Source organism: Perca fluviatilis, chromosome 1, assembly GCF_010015445.1.
Source record: "Perca fluviatilis chromosome 1, GENO_Pfluv_1.0, whole genome shotgun sequence".
NCBI lineage: Eukaryota > Metazoa > Chordata > Actinopteri > Perciformes > Percidae > Perca > Perca fluviatilis.
In genome coordinates, this window is record NC_053112.1 from 19,173,195 (window position 1) to 19,190,109 (window position 16,915).

Sequence of the window (16,915 nt, forward strand, 5' to 3'; positions counted from 1 at the left end):
CTCTCTCTCTTTCTCAGTATTGCTCTTTTGCCCACTTGTGCCCACTTGTGTTGTTTGTTGCATGGCGACTTCAACAATCATTAATCCATTTCATATTTTGGCTTGGTCATTGAGCCAAATAATTTTTTGTTTCCCACAGTTCCTGGTACACATATTTTTTGTCAAAAACATTCTTGCTCTCATTTGCTTTGTCATTAGCTAATGAAAAGAGCAAGAATGAGATTGTGAACCACTTTATTTACCAAATGCAGTATGAATGTGAATTGGGGGTTCGACACTTTTTTAAGCACAGCAAACGTGCATGTGCTAGCTTGTAATCCTGCTACAGATGGTTCACATATTAAAGGCAAATCATGTCAAGTGCCACTACACTACAACACTTCCTGATGGCAGCTGTAGCTATTGTAATATTACAAAGGTTGGGCTGTACACACACTTTACTGCCATTCCTGGTGGCTTCTAATTTTCACATTCACTTTTATTTGTCAGTCTTTCATTCCAGCAGCTTAAAAGCCGAACCTATTCACCCTTGTTTTCAGTCAACCATACCAGCTCTATAGTAGAACACCTGTTTATTTCAACCTTTCAGGATTTAATTGAGTAGGTTTTGCCGCACATGGCTTCACAGGTCACAGCTGCCATGCATCATTTCCACTTTTTGAGAAATGTTGCCTTTCCCTCTTTAGACAAATTCACCACTTCCTCAGACTGTGAGATACTCGTATTTGTTGCAGCAGTACCTGCTTGCTTCAGTCTGTTCGTTGTTATTCTCTTTCTGTGGTTTTGATGTCTTCCATTTTTTTCCTAATGCTTATTCTCTCTGTCTCTGTAGTGTCAGTTTGTTCACTTCAAACTGTCAAACAACCACGTTAAGAAGGGTTGTCTTTCTCTGTCCCTCCTCTTTCTGTCTCTCTCTTTACCTGTCTTGTCTTGTTGTCTCAGTCTTATCTCAGTCTCCCACCTCCCTACTTTCCGTGTCAAAGACTTTTAGAGCATCTCCGTCGTCCACACAGTCCCAGTTTAGCAGATTTGTCAGGTCCAGGGCTTGCGTGGTCGGGGGGGGGGGACAATGCGGCACTGCTTGCTGACGTGTCTCATATTGTGTCCTCTCAGAGTACCTTCGCAGACTGAGCTAGACGACAGTTGTCCTCGTATCTGTGTACCTTTTGAACCCTCACCATGTTTAGCTGTTGAGACCTTTAGTTTTGTTTTCAAGACTCTATTCTATCTCTGATTACTGCAGTGGCTCCTGCTAGCTGATAATACTGTGCTTATATTTAGATCGGTATGTTAAATGCTGTTGCACACAGCGTCATTGGGAAAGGGCTACTTTGCATGTCTTTCCAAAACATATGCTTCTGTGCATTTAAAATTAAATACAAGGTTAAAAACCTCACGTTATAACATCATCAAATACAAATACAAAAGACAAACTGTTCTCTGCAGGAATCTTAGATGATTGTTTATGTAGTATGAATTTTTCTAAACATTTTCATTGGCTCCATTAAGACAGTTTTTAAGATTTACTTTAGATTATACAGGTATGCACTTAACAACTAAATCTAATATTGTTTTTTTCAGTGTAATTATTAACAAGGAGTCTGCCACAGGATTCCCACACAGGCTAACGGCTTTGTGATTCGGATATGGTTGCCATTTACAGTGCAAAGGACAGCTACGCTATCTGGCTGAGCTCCTAATGCTCCATTTATAAATTACACCACAATAGAAAGTGGATTAACAGCTGTTGAAGTAATCCCTTAATGCGTTTCATAGTGATTTCTGTGATTTGGTTTATCCTGCACTGATATAAGAATTCAGAAGTAATACACACTATTAAACTGAATAAAAGTGTCTAGTTGTAACTTTCAGTTTGTGTTGATTCTACTGGCCGCTTTAAACACATTGACACATTGTTGCCTTATAACTTGATGTTGGGAACATCCTAGCAATCAAATGCTTATTTACACAGCGAGCAGACACAGAGCAACATTATCAGTCATTTGAAGTCAAGTTTGTGTCCAACTGGCAAATGCCAGTCCATTATTAATTATTTTTTATCTCTGCTAACTCCTGAGGGAAATATCTGGCTCTTTAGCTGTTAAATGCTTCACTATGTTCACCAGCTAGTCACTAACTTTGTATGCCTGCTGTTGGGTGTTTGCCAGGTAGCCTACAGTCGGTTTATCAGTTTTTTATTTATTTAATTTTTTACTCAAAATGACCACAATATGAGCAGTGAAACACGTAAGGTTGTGGGCCATAAAACCAAAACGGTGCTGGAAGACGCTGAAATGCTCCATTGCAGGGTAGCTGCTAATTATCTGTGGTTTAGTCAAAGAGCGAAACAATCGGCATCGCATGAAGTAGTGGAGGTGTCCATGTAACCAGGTAACAAAGACACGACGAGGGGTAGGAAAAAAGAAAGGAGCTGGCATTTTTTCGAGGGTGTCTGCACAACAAGGAAGGCTGAAAAGACAAGTTGAGGGCCAAGCAAAAAAAATTAAAAAAATAGGCAGGAGAGAATAGAGATATACTGTAAACCACATGACTGCTAAACCACTTACTGGAGTGGAGAAACTAAGGTCAAAACTTTCCACTGGTCATTTTCTTTCTACTCCTGTTTTTCTGTCCTACTTTCAGTATATGCTCCTCCTCCCTGTCTCTTCTCTTTACTTCAGTAAGACGAGCTGTCCTCTCCTCAGCAGGGCAGTGAAGAGAAGTCAGTGTCTTCGGCCTCAATTGGAGTCTCCGGTAACCCTTTACTTGAAGGTATCTACATAAGAGTGACATGACAGTCTCATGAACACATGAGACTGTCATGACACTGTCATGACACAGTCATGACACATGAACCCTAACTCTAACCATCACTTGTCATGGCAAAAACCGAATGACACTTACTAAAAGAAGCGTTATGTCATAAACGTTTTGTTTATAATGTTTATGACACGTTTGTGACAGTGTCATGTCACTCTTATGTGGATACCTTCAAGTAAAGTGTAACCGAGTCTCCTCATCTTTTTACTTTGTTAAATGCTTCGACGCGCAGCCGGGGATGGCTGCCTCACTCTGATGATGCCACACACCTGGTTGTAATGTCATTTATAGACTTTTCACAGACAAAATAGGAGTTCAGTGGCTTGTTTGTATCTGCCTGCTCTCATAGTAAATTGTCTTTTGCAGTTTGGAAGCAATGATGGCAACAAGAAAATAAAGGGAGCAGCTTTTTCAAACCTGCAGGCTTCCATCCCCACAGATAACTTTCTCATGTTGAATACTTGGTCAAGTTAAGCCGCTCTTTGACCTGAGATGCTGGTTTGACTTGGCGCTGATGCTGGCTGCCTGCTGTCTGCCTGCTGTCTCTTCTCCAGTCATCTGGATGGCATCACAGCTGCTCTTATCTCGCGGGCTGGTCCAAACCACACCGCCTGGCCGCCCACATAAGCGTCCCTGTGTAAACACACACACGCAGCAGAGTTTGGGTAAATTCATCAGGTATCAGTGATGATGGAAATTCCTTTGCCAGTTAAAATGACCTTGATTTTCAGTTTGGGGTGCGTGGTTTGTGTGAAGATTATATTTTTCCACACATCAGCTGATACTGATCTCAATCTTTATTTTTTCAAAAGGCAAGTCATTTATATAGCACATTTGAGCAACAGTTCACTATGCATTAAAAATAAAAGATTACAAAGTCACAAAAGAGAATATAAAAACCAAAAACATGCTAACATAGAATAAGACTGGTATGAAATACACAAAGTTACAGTGCAGTGTAAGTCGGACATGTCTTTGGCTCACATACTCAGTCAGACAAGTCAACACACATCACCCTGGTGTCAGTTTAGAGACTACTGGTGGAAACAGCAGGGGGGTTTTGAATTGCAATAAAAAATGATTACAGGGAAGGGCAGCTCTTGCCGGGTACAGGCCGTGATACAGAAACCTAAAAAGACTGTAGGCATCCAGCCAAAGTGATGGGTTTTATAGAGGTTAGAAACAATAAAAGGTGTGCATTCAAAATGAACCGGGTAGATTTAGATTTCAAGATACTTTTTTTGTCATTGTATGGACACAACAGAACAGTCAGTGCACCAGTAATTTATCCTTTTTTATATAGTTCAGTCACTGTAAGAAAGACAGCATGGTTAGACAGATGAATCTGTATAAGGTCAAGTTCACACACCGAGTCCTCTCTGTAGGAGATCTGTGGTTACCATGTGCATTGGTATAAATCAAAAAGGGGTCTTTCCACCCACTGATTTGTAGTGACAAACTGTTTTAATTATAATCAGAATGGGTGTTTCCCTGATAAATAACCGCTGTCTCCTCTGTGACTCATGACAGCAGTTCTGACAGCAGCCCGAGGAGGAGTTTGGTTTGTGTGTGTTTGTGTCTGTTACGTATGTATTTGGTTGGCCTCTGTTTGTAGTTGTTTCAATATTTAAGAAAAGGATGTTGTTGCAGCGGCCGTATATCTTTGGCTTTATGGCCGTCTGTCTGAGTGCCATGGTTTGGTGGTTGAGTTTGTGCTTGACTGGTCCGGGGCCACATGATGTGTCTTGTAATCATTAGTTGCACCCCAGTGAAATGCAGATAGGGTGTATTTGGCCACATCTTGACCACAAACACAAACAAACATTCACACCTAAAAAAAAAAAAAGAAGCTGATTATTTTGCTCATAAAAATGTATATGCACATATTTAGTCAAACAAACGTCACAAGCATATAGACATACAGTCCAAGACACACTTAACTCACACACATGCACACATATTCACTTTCAGCTCTGGTGGCCTGTGGGGCTTTTGTAGTGCTGAGTGGGCCACAAACGACAGCTTTGTGTTTTCTGGGAGGCTGGGAAAGTTGGATCGACACAAACAACACACACACACACACACACACACACACACACACACACACACACACACACACACACACACACACACACACACACACACACACTTTGGCAGTGTCAAAGCCTGTGCACAGTTCTGCTGAGCTCAATAGGCTGATTCATTAGAGTCTCCTCATGACACTAGAGGAGAAAATGGACTTGCAGGGAAGGGAGGACAAGGAGGCTGAAGTTTGACATGACCTGACAGTGTTCAGGTCAGTCTTAAAGGAAAAACCCACCCTTTTTTGTGTGTTGAGGTTTCTTTTCTTTATCCGTTAGATGAGCGTCATTCAAGGCCTTTACGGCAGAAGCATTAGTTTTTTGGGTACGATATGTGGCTACTTTAGTCGACCGAACTAGATTTTTGGTAACACTTTGACTTGTAATGGGTCAAGCACTGCCTTAGGATCTCTTACATAAAAACATGCGACTGCTGCATTCGTTTCACCCCACCTTCCTACCTCTGCACTGGTTTGTCTTGAAAGTGTTTTGCAGGCATTACTGTATTTTTGGGGTAGAAGAAAGTTGGATGGATGACACATCTTGTTCGCGATTGGCCTGAGTGCTAAATGGGAAACCTCACACACCTGGAGCAGGTCATAACAACCACTACAAATTATTTGCTATCTTCACTGTGGCCCAGCTCGGCTTAGAGGGTCCAGATATAGGCCTATATTATAGAGAATTGCATTACTAGCGTCATTATAGCTGTCATAAAAACCGCACCATCAAAACTTCGTTCTGCTTTATTTTATTAGCTGCACATTAAAAAAAAAAAAAAGATTTAGAGGGTACTGACAGCCACCATTACACATAATTATTCAGAATGATTCAAACATATTTACACTCTTCAGTCATTGTGTCCTAATGCATAAAACATTTTGGAAATGTCCAAACCCTTTTCTTTCCAATAGCTCATCCCAAATTAATTTCATTTGCGCTGCAGGAGAGATTTTCCTTTTTATGATTTAACAAAGGAGGTTGTTTTTTGTATTTAATGTCATCATTGCTGAATCTGGCAACTGCCAGTGGAAATGTGCTGTGGAGTGGAGTGGGTGTTGTATATAACGATGCTTGGCAGCGAGCTGTGTTTGTCTGGATCTTTCCCTCGCTGTCTCCACTGGAGTCAGGCAGACTTAGAGCCCGGGCCTCCTGTTGACGAGGGGTTCCCACAGCCCAAACCCCCACTCGGATATGTGGAAGATTTTATGTCTTAACTGCTCCCTCTGGACCACACTGGGTGATTAGGTTGAGTTTTCACATGTTTTTTGTTTTTTGTTTTAGGTAGATGACTTTTATGCATTTGTTAAATCTGACATTTATGTCATGAAGCTAACAGCATGAGCGTTTTCTTTCTTTGCAAAGGACTAGTAGGTGTTCAACTGATGTAAGATCAGTTTTAGATGCCTTCATCACTATTATAAGAATTGGATTATTAAATTTAACACGAAGACACGTTGCAAACATGTTCTAACTATCACAAGGTGAAGTTTAAGTCCCTGTCACTGTGTGCATTTTTACCATAATGAGCACCTCCTGACCTTGTGTCAGATATGGACTCATTAGCTGAAACACCATGTTTACCTCTGTCACATGGTGTTACAGTCAACATGGGGAATTAAAGAGACCCCCCCCCCCCTCCCCCCCTGCAAATAGGCCACGAGTCTCCACACCCGACGTTGTGAGGGGAGGTCGCCTCAGGATTCGAGTCGACCGAATTCTGTGAATAAACAAGGGGAAATAAATCCTAAGGCGTATTCTTTTGGCCATTTTGTCAGGTTTGGTTATTGTAAAGTATTATATATATACCCATGAAGTATTTATTGATTGTCATACAGCATTTTGTCAACATCTTGAGCTAAGAAATAAGAAACCCTAGGTTTTTGGTAAATAAAACAAAAAATGAATACATACAGTTTTACTTTATTTTATTTTCACACACACACACACACACACAAATACACACACACAAACAAACAAACAAACAAACAAACACTCTCTCTCTCTCCACTGTGGCTGCCACAAATCATTTCTGCATTATCTGTACAGTTTCACAACATATGGCCCATATTTCTAAACAAAAGGGTCACTGTGATGTAGACCCTCCTACATTAACTTTACTAAATACATACTTTTTTTCCCGATGCTGGATGCAGGCCAATAGGCCACTGCAGGTGAATCCTAGCACTTCCTCTGGAGGGTTTCGGGGGATTAGAGCTTGCGTCAGCAGCCACGTTGCTTTGCTATCCTCTTGGGTTTGCAGGGAGTAGAAAGGCTTTATTCACTCTGCATTCTGGGCAGTTTTTTTTAAGTCACTTGAACTGATTTTTAGGCACTTTGTTTTCGTTCTGTTGTGTATATTATATTGTTTTATTCTTGTTGATGCTGCAGTTCTGTGGTTATGGTTTATACAGCTGCTGACTGTAGTTAGTTGTTTGTGATCAGGAAAAGCTAGATATTTGTCACATCACACAACAGTGGCAAAAACTGCCAAGAATGTATGGTGGCTCTAGATTGGACAAATGGCAAATTAGAATTGATAGAATATTGTGTCAGCGACATATTGCGGCAGCATCATAGACATACATGTGAACACACTTGGCTGTCCAGTTGGTAAGTCTGCAGTGCTGAGTTGAGCATTTTTATGTCAGGATTTATTATTGGAAGGATACTGACAGACAAGTGCTTAACAATTCGACAATTTATATGTATGAATTTTATGGTATGCACAGGTCATATGTACACAGTGGTGGAAGAAGTATTCAGATCCTTTACTGAAGTAAAAGTCCTGCATTGAAAATGTTACTTAAGTAAAAGTATGTAAGTGTCATCAGGAATATGTACTTAAAGTGTTAAAAGTAAAAGTACTCAATGCAGGAAAAATCCTCTCATTTTAGAAACTGGAAATGATCAATCAATTTAATGTTTAATCGGCTAATCATTTCAGCTGTACTAGTAGGTTTATATATTGTTGGGCAGTTTAATTTATAATAAAACATTGTATTTTATAAACTGCATGTGTTTTGTGTGCAAAAATCTTAATTTGTAAAGTAACTAGTAACTTAAGCTGTCAGATGAATGTAGTGGAGTAAAAAGTACAATATTTTCCTCTGAAATGTAGTGGAGTAGAAGTCGAAAGTGCATGGCATGAAAAGAAAAGACTTGAGTAAAGTACAAGTACCTCAAATGTGTACTTAACTACAGTACTTGAGTAAATGTACTTAGTTACATTCCACCACTACAATTGTACACACATTAAAATTACCAACCAGCATAGATTTACAACTTTATACTGACTTTAGAGCTCATCCTGCTCTGCTTGAGCTATATTTATTTATAATGACCTCCCTATGAGTGCTTATTAACGTACAGTGTGCATACAACCTCTGCCACTTGCAAAGTGATGTTTGGGGGTTAGGTTTGGGTTAAAACCCTTAGGGTTAAGGTTAGGTGCCTTGAAGTCGACGGTTGCAGCGCTGCCTTTAAGTCGACAGTGGGGGCTTAAAACACCTTCGAGCTTGCAAAGTGCGCTGCTCCACTCCATTTTCCTCCGTTTTCTCCTCAAGGGAGGTATTGTAGAAACTTACAACCATCAGTCCCGCTCATAAATAATCTAGATGTGCATCCCTTTTTAACCCATGGAGACAGTCGGGCCCCTGCATATTTCACTCAAATATGTGCTAATGTTAGAACCGGCATCCAGCAGGAGGCCAGAGGGCGAGGTTTATTCTGGGACAGGTATGCAGAGTCGGAAAGAGCCAGATGGACACCGTGAGAGTGGATTCTTATTGTTTAAAATGCTGTTTTCAAATGCTTTGATTGTAAGATGCTTTTTATATAAAGCATCTTACAATAAATAAGTAAAGCGTATGAGGTTGTAAGACAATACAGGGCTATGCAACCATTAGCTGTCAGCTACAAATTATTCCCGACCACACTGAGGATGCCGTTTATTCCAGTGCAGCTTCAACACACCACGACTAAATAGTTTCCAGTGTGGGAGATCCACTGCCTTCAGCCCTGACGATGGGATTGATCCTCCCGTCCTAGACGCAGTTTGACAAACAGAAAACCACACTCACCACACAGACAAGCACAGTAAGCAGGGAATCCCTGCCACTTAGTGATTGACAGCTGGGTATACAGTAGCTTGGCCAGAGTGTGTCTCCCCGTAATCCCCCTCTCTCAGCTTGAATAATTGATTCTGAATTGATTTAGGCTCAGCTGGCTAACTTGTTTCTTCTGCCATATATGTATTTTTTGCTTCCTATAATTAGTGTCTGCTTTGTTTCTGTGCTAGTCAGCAGTAAAGCCGAGCTTTCACCCTCCAAATGGAAGCGTTTTCAAGGAAGCAGCAATTAAAATTTCATTTGAGATTTGTTTGTTGCTCTGACTGACCATAAATTACACACACCGGCCATTTCTTTACATGAGGGAAGTTCAATGTCAGCCGATGCCCATTTAGGCCACGTCCACACGTACCAAAACGATCTCCCCCCGTCTTCCCTGGCATCGTTTTAAGAATGTTTGCGTCCAAACGGATCCATTTGTAAATGGCTCAACACGCTACTTCATATTCCATGCCTATAGGTGGCGCTGTTTCTGCTACAGAAATTCAACAAAAACGGAGAAGAAGAGGCGTAGCATACACATAAAGCTTGCGTATATAAACAGACAGTAGAAGAAGAAACCAAACAGCCCTAGTAACCCTAATAGGCTCAATGTCTTCTCCAGCAGGAACACAAGCATGTAGTCCGCCATTGTTGTTGTTATGGGACATCGTCATGGAATAAGAGGTCGAGGGGTGTGGCAAGTATGCGGCTTCGCCGTCCAAACGAAGGCACAAGGCCGGCGTTTTCGAATTTTTTCACCCTGGGACCAGGTTTTAAAAAAGTGCGTCTTCAGGTAGTGTGTTTACAGGATTCGTTTGGACGATTCCGTGTGGATGGCCCCTTTAAATTCTTTTGAATAGGGTTCTGAGAAATCTGAGGCCTCTTGGAAAGTGATTTTCCTCAATATCACTCTTCTCACAATCAGTTGAAAAGCCCACTAATAAAATGATGTCCACAAAAGCCTGTGCGCAGAATGGGCCTTGCTTCTCTCTGGTGAGAGTGCACATGCTTTATACAGAAGAGTTGTTAGGGGACGTAGAGGCAAGAAAGATGCCTAGTCAGTGTGAAGTCAGTGAGTAAGCCTTTCGCATGCTAATTTCATGTCATTCCCCAGGACTCTTTTTAAAAACACCCCAGCTAACAAATTGACCAAACCACAACAATGTGACCACAGTAAACATATTAATTATCTGTGTCCTCTTAAATCTGATCAAAATCAATCAATGTAGGAAATATAGTCCCCACAATAACCACCAACAAATAGTCTTTAACATTATAGCATTCATATGTGTTTTTGAGCTTGCCTATAAATGAACGGTTTGACATTTTTGGGAAATATGCTTATTCAGTGCCCTGCCGAGAGTGAGACAAAGTCCTTTTGGTGTTTTACGTAAATTCCCCAATTTCTAAATACCAGCACCTCCCTCCTTTCTTTGTTTTGGTCAAATTCTCCTCCAAACTCTTTTGTGCGGAGGTGAGATTCCTCACATGAGGAGGTTATTAAGCTGCTATTGGGGAAAGTGCTGGATGTCTTTTGAAGGAATAATGGGGAGGGAGGGACCCTTTTAGTGGAGGGAAAGTAGGAGAAGGCTCTCTTGTCAAACCTTTGCTGAAAGAAGCTGGCATTTTTCTTTTTGTCTTGCCAAGAACTTTGGCAAATATAGCAACAATGATGGAGAGGAGAAATTCAAATTGAAAATTTGATCTTAAAAGCAGGAGGTGGTGGATGAGTAGGTTTTTGGGAAGGTACTGTAAGAGGGAATGGGAGGAAGAATAGAGACAGAAGGAATACATCCAATAAGTGATTTTATTTCAGAAAGTCTTTACAAATGATCACGGAAGCATCCTGTGAGGAAAAGGACCCTGTCATTTCACTCCTGTGTGTTTGAGTTTAAATCAGGTTTGACCCTCCCCCTGCTTCTCCCCTCTTTAACCCCCACCACCATCATCACCCACTGATTTCACAGTCTCCCCCCTCTCTCTGCATTCTAGTCCTTTGCAGCTCATGCAGCAGATAAGTTGTGTTTTCTATCAGCTCTCTGCACAGAATCATATACAGCAGAGCAGCTCCTGCTTTAGTGTGGAAGGAAGAGCACCAAAGGGGAAAAAGGCGGAGATACTGTAGGAGGAGCGTGAAGAAAAGAGGGCAGCCGGCGCAACAATTTTACACTGCATTCAGCTACAATGGGAGAGGCGTGTTAGAGAGAGAGAGAGAGAGGGAGAGAGAGCAATACAGGCAGAGGACTCGCTGCAGTGCAGGTGGATCACAACTGAAGAGGAAGGTTCGGAGGCAGCAGTTAAACTCTAATTGGCTGTCCAGCAGGTTTGTAGTGCAGTTTCTTTACAATGCTAGCTGATTGTTGCTGTGTGTGTGTGTGTGTGTGTGTGTGTGTGTGTGTGTGTGTGTGTGTGTGTGTGTGTGTGTGTGTGTGTGTGCGTGTGTGTGTTCTGTGACTGTATATAATGGATGCTGTGTTCTCCACCATCAAGGCTGCTATCTCACTGCTGTCTACTCTTGTTGCCTCTGTGCAGTTGTGATGATTTCCCAGAGCTGACAGTACCAAGGAAAATAACACAAATCTGTGATAAACTCATGCATGCTTTCAAAGCTTGAGGCATGAATTTTATTTCTCTTGGTATCTCATGCATGACAAGTTCAGGCAACATGGAAAACTTCTAAGCCGGGAAGGAAATAGAAGACTTTCTGCTTTGGTTGCTTCATGCTAAATGAAATAGCAGAGGGCCTCTTTTCCCTCCTTTCAGATTGCTTTTACTTTGGAGAAGAATAGAGCCGGGAGCTGTGAATGGGCCCGAGATGGCTTTCTGTGTGCAGAAGAGAGGTGCCGCCCTCTCAAGTGTCAGCATGCTTAGTTGGTTGATGGCAGGGGGTTCATGGGCTTGTAGTTTGTAGAGGTGGCCTGGTTTTTTGCATCTGGGCCACATAGATAAGAGACGACCTGTGTCCTGTATTTAGTCCTCCACTTGTTGTTATAACTTTTAAGAGTTTTAAAAGTTGTTTATTTCTTATGTTTCTTGTGGCTCCCATCCTGCTCTTTACCCTCCGAGGGAAAGGCGAAGTGATACAGTCAAGTGCTTTAGCCGATCTTTTCATCGTCTATTCATAGGTGTCTGTTTACCACTGACTGAGCAGTGATAAGGAGCCGTTCGTTTCTATTTCTGGCTGTTGTTTTCTGGGTGTTGCTATGAATGAAAGGCCCCCTTTCATGGTTGGATATCTATGACTAAGTGATAGGAAAGTCTGCGGTTAGGATGCTCTTTGCTCGTGTCGTTACTGTATCGGTTTTCCAGCCCTGAATGTGTTGCTAACAGTCGCTTCACTTTGTTTAATTTTATATATCGCTTGAGGTGTTTAACGTGATCGAGGATTTGCATTCCAGGCCTCAAGGTTTTGGAGCACTGCTCTTTGTTTTCTTTTTAAACCTCTACAGAAGAAGTAGCACACAAATCTGTATACCATTCCAGCTCAGTTTTCTCTTGATATTTTAACATTCAGCGTTTTGCCACAAAACTTTCCCCTCTGCTGAGCATTTTATCCGACTGAGAACTGTAATCGTCTGTTGGACTAGGGAGTGAAGTAAGAATATTAAGGGCCAAGTTGAATCTTGTTAGTGCTGCAATTGTTTTTGAGGTGGGGTAAAATTTCAGCCTAATCTTGCTGCAGTGCAACAACATTAACCTGTGCACCAAATCGTACTTCACACCTAATTCACTTGAATTGTGTACTGTAACAAAGCTTGGGCTGTCACTGTCATGTCCATATAGAATTACCACTCCAAGTGTGTGTACATTTGCTCATGTCTTACTCCCTGTCATCTCACCATTCCTCCTGACAAGCACAGCTGAAATAATTTCCCAGCTGCTGGCGAATACAGTCTGACTTGCTGTCAAGTTTGTCTTCTCAGCGCTGACGTGATGAAGTCTTACAGATTCATATCCGTGACACAGACACCTGCATCCATGGTGCTGCCTCCTGAGGGGCAGAGACCTTCTAACATGCTCTCCTCCTCTATTCTTTCACCAACTTTTCCGTCGACTTCACCAAGGTACACATTACTTTAAACTAGAGCTACCCTGAGAACGTAATGGATTACACCATGCTAATAATAGGATAGCATATTGCTAAAAGGATGTGGAAGATTGTGTAAAACAGTTTTTTAAAAATTTGTTTTACTTTAGTTGAATGGATGAGGATGTTGGATGTTTTTGCTGAAATTGGAATACAGTCCCACTTTTTATAATGCTCACAATGCCTTAAAATGTACATGGTCCTTTCAAGTGCAATTCAAGCTGCTAATAGTCTTGTTTTGCAGACGTTATACCAAGGTGTTGTGTATTTTGCTTTGAGATTCAACTCTGTCTGTAGAGGAGAGGTATAATCTGCGTACTAGGGCTATAATATCGCGATATGTTAAAACGCAATTTCCTAATCGTAAAGGCTTGCGATTTGGTCACGTGACTCGCAAGACTCCGCAGATAAAGCATCAACTTAGCACGCTAATGCTACGCTGTACCTTCAGCAGATTTCTTGCATTCAAACTACTCTGAGTTATAGTTTAAAACTTTTACAGCCATTTTAATAAAATTAAGGGTTTTATTCGTGCTCGAGTCCATACATGCAGTTAATGGATACAGGCACGCAGAACTGAAGGCTCGGTTAGCAGCGATTAGCCCTGATTAGCGGTTAGCTCCAGTTAGCTAGTTCCGTTATAAAGATATGGAGTGGAGGAGACTGCCGCGGAGAGGGGTAACAACCAGACTCTGATAAATGACGTTCAGGGAGCTTTCACAGCAGCGTGGCTGCGTTGTTTCAACGGTTTTATTAGTACAGTTTATCCCACAACAAGACCAGCAGCAGCATGCTACTACTAACATAACGATAGCCTCTCTGAGCAAGTGCAACGTTGACGCTGTCATGCACGCAGCACGCAACTTCATGAGGGGGAACGGCTGGAGGCAGCTCCTCTGTGTGCGCTGTAAAAAAAAATACACTGTTGTATATACTGTATATACTATATTTTTATTTATTTAACTGTCTAGTAAAGTTCAAAGACAGTGTTTAAAAAGTGCAATCCACATGTTTACATATGTTTATTACAGTAAATAATAATTAAATAATCTAAATACTACTTAGTCTGGTAAAGCCACATATTTGTTTTTATATTTCTGCAATCTGCACTTTAGTTTGTGTGATTTTTTTTTTTTTTTTCTGACTTTCATATGAATGTTTACACCAGGCTTGGTCAGTGCTCAATATACTACTGTGACTGAAGTAGATAAATAAAAGATGTCATTCATATAAATTCATGCATCACCTAATTTCATCATCACATACAGACCTGGCCTCCAGGAAAGAACAGTTTGTTTAATCTATCTAATCTTGTGTTGTTCATACTATACAATGATGTATTGCTTGTCTTTGTTGAATAATACAGAAGACAAAGAGCTTAAAAAATAATCTCATATTAAATCGCAATATTTTTGAAAAAAATCGCAATAAGATTACTTTCAAAAATCGTTCAGCCCTGCTGCGCACACATCCTGCTTCCATGGCACTCACTGCCATGGCGATGGCCTCAGTCCTCTGACGAATCCTGAATCTTCTAATCAAATATTTGTCCAGAGTTCTTTTGCAGAGAAGTAATAAAATAGGACCTTTGCAGCAGGCTTTGTTTGGTCTTCATCTTTTGGCCATTCTCTGAGGTTTTGTCATTGTTTCAGGAATGGCTCTAGTGTGCCGGGGCCCTTGAAGAAAATATTGCTGCTTCAGGCCGAATGATTTGCAATCCTGCTGGCCTTGATTTCCTCTCCAGAAGCAAATGTGCATTCATCTGAATTCAACACCGCATGCCTGCTCTCGGGTCAAGGTTTTTTAAGATATATCTTTTTGTTAAATTAAGACAGATTTCTCAGTGTTACATGTGAGTTATTGTACTTCAACCTTGGACATGTAGTTCAATGACATTTTGAAAGTAGCCAAAAGAGGTTACGTTTCCCCCATGCTGAGGCATGTATTGTCCCGGTGTCTCAATCAACCTCAGTGACCCGATCACCTTTTCAGTTCCTCTCCTTATGTTTCCACTTTAGGAGGAATGGTAGACCCTGTGTGTGTGTGTGTGTGTGTGTGTGTGTGTGTGTGTGTGTGTGTGTGTGTGTGTGTGTGTGTGTGTGTGTGTGTGTGTGTGTGTGTGTGTGTGTGTGTGTGTGTGTGTGTGTGTGTGTGTGTGTGTGTGTGTTAAATAGCTTGGCTAGCCTGCCTGCGATTATGTCATACAGCATGGGTTCCAGCTGTCCGAGTCAGCTGCATTTAATTTTGCTTTCAAGAAAGTCATCCTGTATATATGTATATATCTGTACCTTTTTGAAATAAGTGCTTAATTCTGTGTATAAAAGTGCGCACTCAATTAACTCTGGAGCGTCACCTGTCGGCCCGCCCAGCTAACAAATAATTGCTGTGAGATTCTGGCTGATGAAAGCTCTGAACCTTGTTGATGATTGTGATTTTTGGGTCTGATTGAACACTGCGGTCCAGCTCTTAAGTTAAACCAAATGTATTTGGGCTGGGTCTTACTGAGGAGCTAAGATGTGAGCTTTGACAAAGGACTGCACACATTTCAGCCTTAATGCAGGTGCACACGCAGGGGCCCAAACTCACTGTGATCACGTTTCTTTGCAGAAAGCATGGCACCAACATCTTTAAACCTGCCAAAATGGCAGATTTCTTTTTTTTTTTATACAGTGAAGGCTATTTTATTTAGTAAACTCTGAAGTCTTTTAACAACTGATCCTCAATTTCCTTCAGACTTATCTTTTATCTAGTGTTTTGTTGACATTGTTGTCCTCTCCCACGGATGTTTTACAATCATGTTACTTATTCAGATTCTTGGAACAGACTCCAGAAAAGAGGATTGATGCTGTGGGGTTGAATTGTTTGATTTAATGAGGATCCTTTTGCTGCAGTTAATGTTCATGTCTGAGAGGGCAGTGATAGAGAAACTGTACTCACTATGTCCATTGTATGTTCCTCTTGATGATATTATCAGTTAAATAGCTAAATGCCAACAGAAATGTCTGGCACTGTCTCGCCCTTCTATTTGCCCAGCAGTGGTTTGACCCTTCTGACCCCCAGACTTCCAGTCAGTCTTGACCACAATGCGTAGAGGCTTGTTGGGTGAAACCAATAACGTTTTGAACTTCTCCCAACACTTTTTATAGGCTGCTCTGGCCAGGTCAGAGTTCATGGGAAAGCTTTGCTGAACCTGTCTTCACCGAGCGGCAGGACCTGCTGACATGTTTCTCTCATGACCTGTCACTAAAATGGGATCTCAGTTATTTGTGGAAGAAGAAGAAGTAGTAGAGAGAATCTATATGCACCTGTTTGATTTACTTTAGGTGCTTGATAAACTTTGAATGTAGCTTTTGACCTGGTGATTGTTACTCTCTCACAATCTGCCTGCTTAAGGGACATTTTTGCAAATGTTCTATACATGAAAAGTATAAAAGTCGTCCTATTGCCTGTTAAAGGATGCTCAAGATTAGATCAGTTACTGAATGCTGGAAGACACCATGAGTAAAAGTTTCCTCCAGATGAAATATTGGGCTATATTCACCAAAACCACCAGATGACTCAGGCCTAGGGGACAAGATGCAACAGGATATATCTCCCCCACATTTATAACCAACCTTTACTTTCCATTATGCTTAAGTATCTTTTAGGCTCATGTCATTTACTTTGGTTTATCCCTAAATAATACTCTGTTACTGTGCACTCATTTCCTGAAGCCATTCTTGGTTTTTCGGGAACTATGGTAAGTAGCGAAAAACAGTTTGAAACGTGTTTTATACGTTTTTTTATTGTAGTGTATAATGCCCTGTTGACTTACT

The 16,915-nt window shown here is 41.2% G+C and overlaps 1 protein-coding gene across 2 annotated transcripts in view; it reads left to right on the forward strand.

Annotated features, from left to right (window-relative positions):
• Positions 1 to 16,915, forward strand: part of add3a (adducin 3 (gamma) a) — a 112,147-nt gene that overhangs the window by 24,553 nt on the left and 70,679 nt on the right. The window contains exon 1 of one of the 2 annotated variants that reach the window (XM_039780397.1): positions 11,051 to 11,336. The exons of the other annotated variant lie outside the window; for it this stretch is intronic. The gene's annotated coding sequence lies outside the window, so the exon portion shown is untranslated. Of the gene's footprint in view, positions 1 to 11,050; positions 11,337 to 16,915 lie in introns of those variants that run through there. 2 annotated transcript variants of the gene reach the window in all.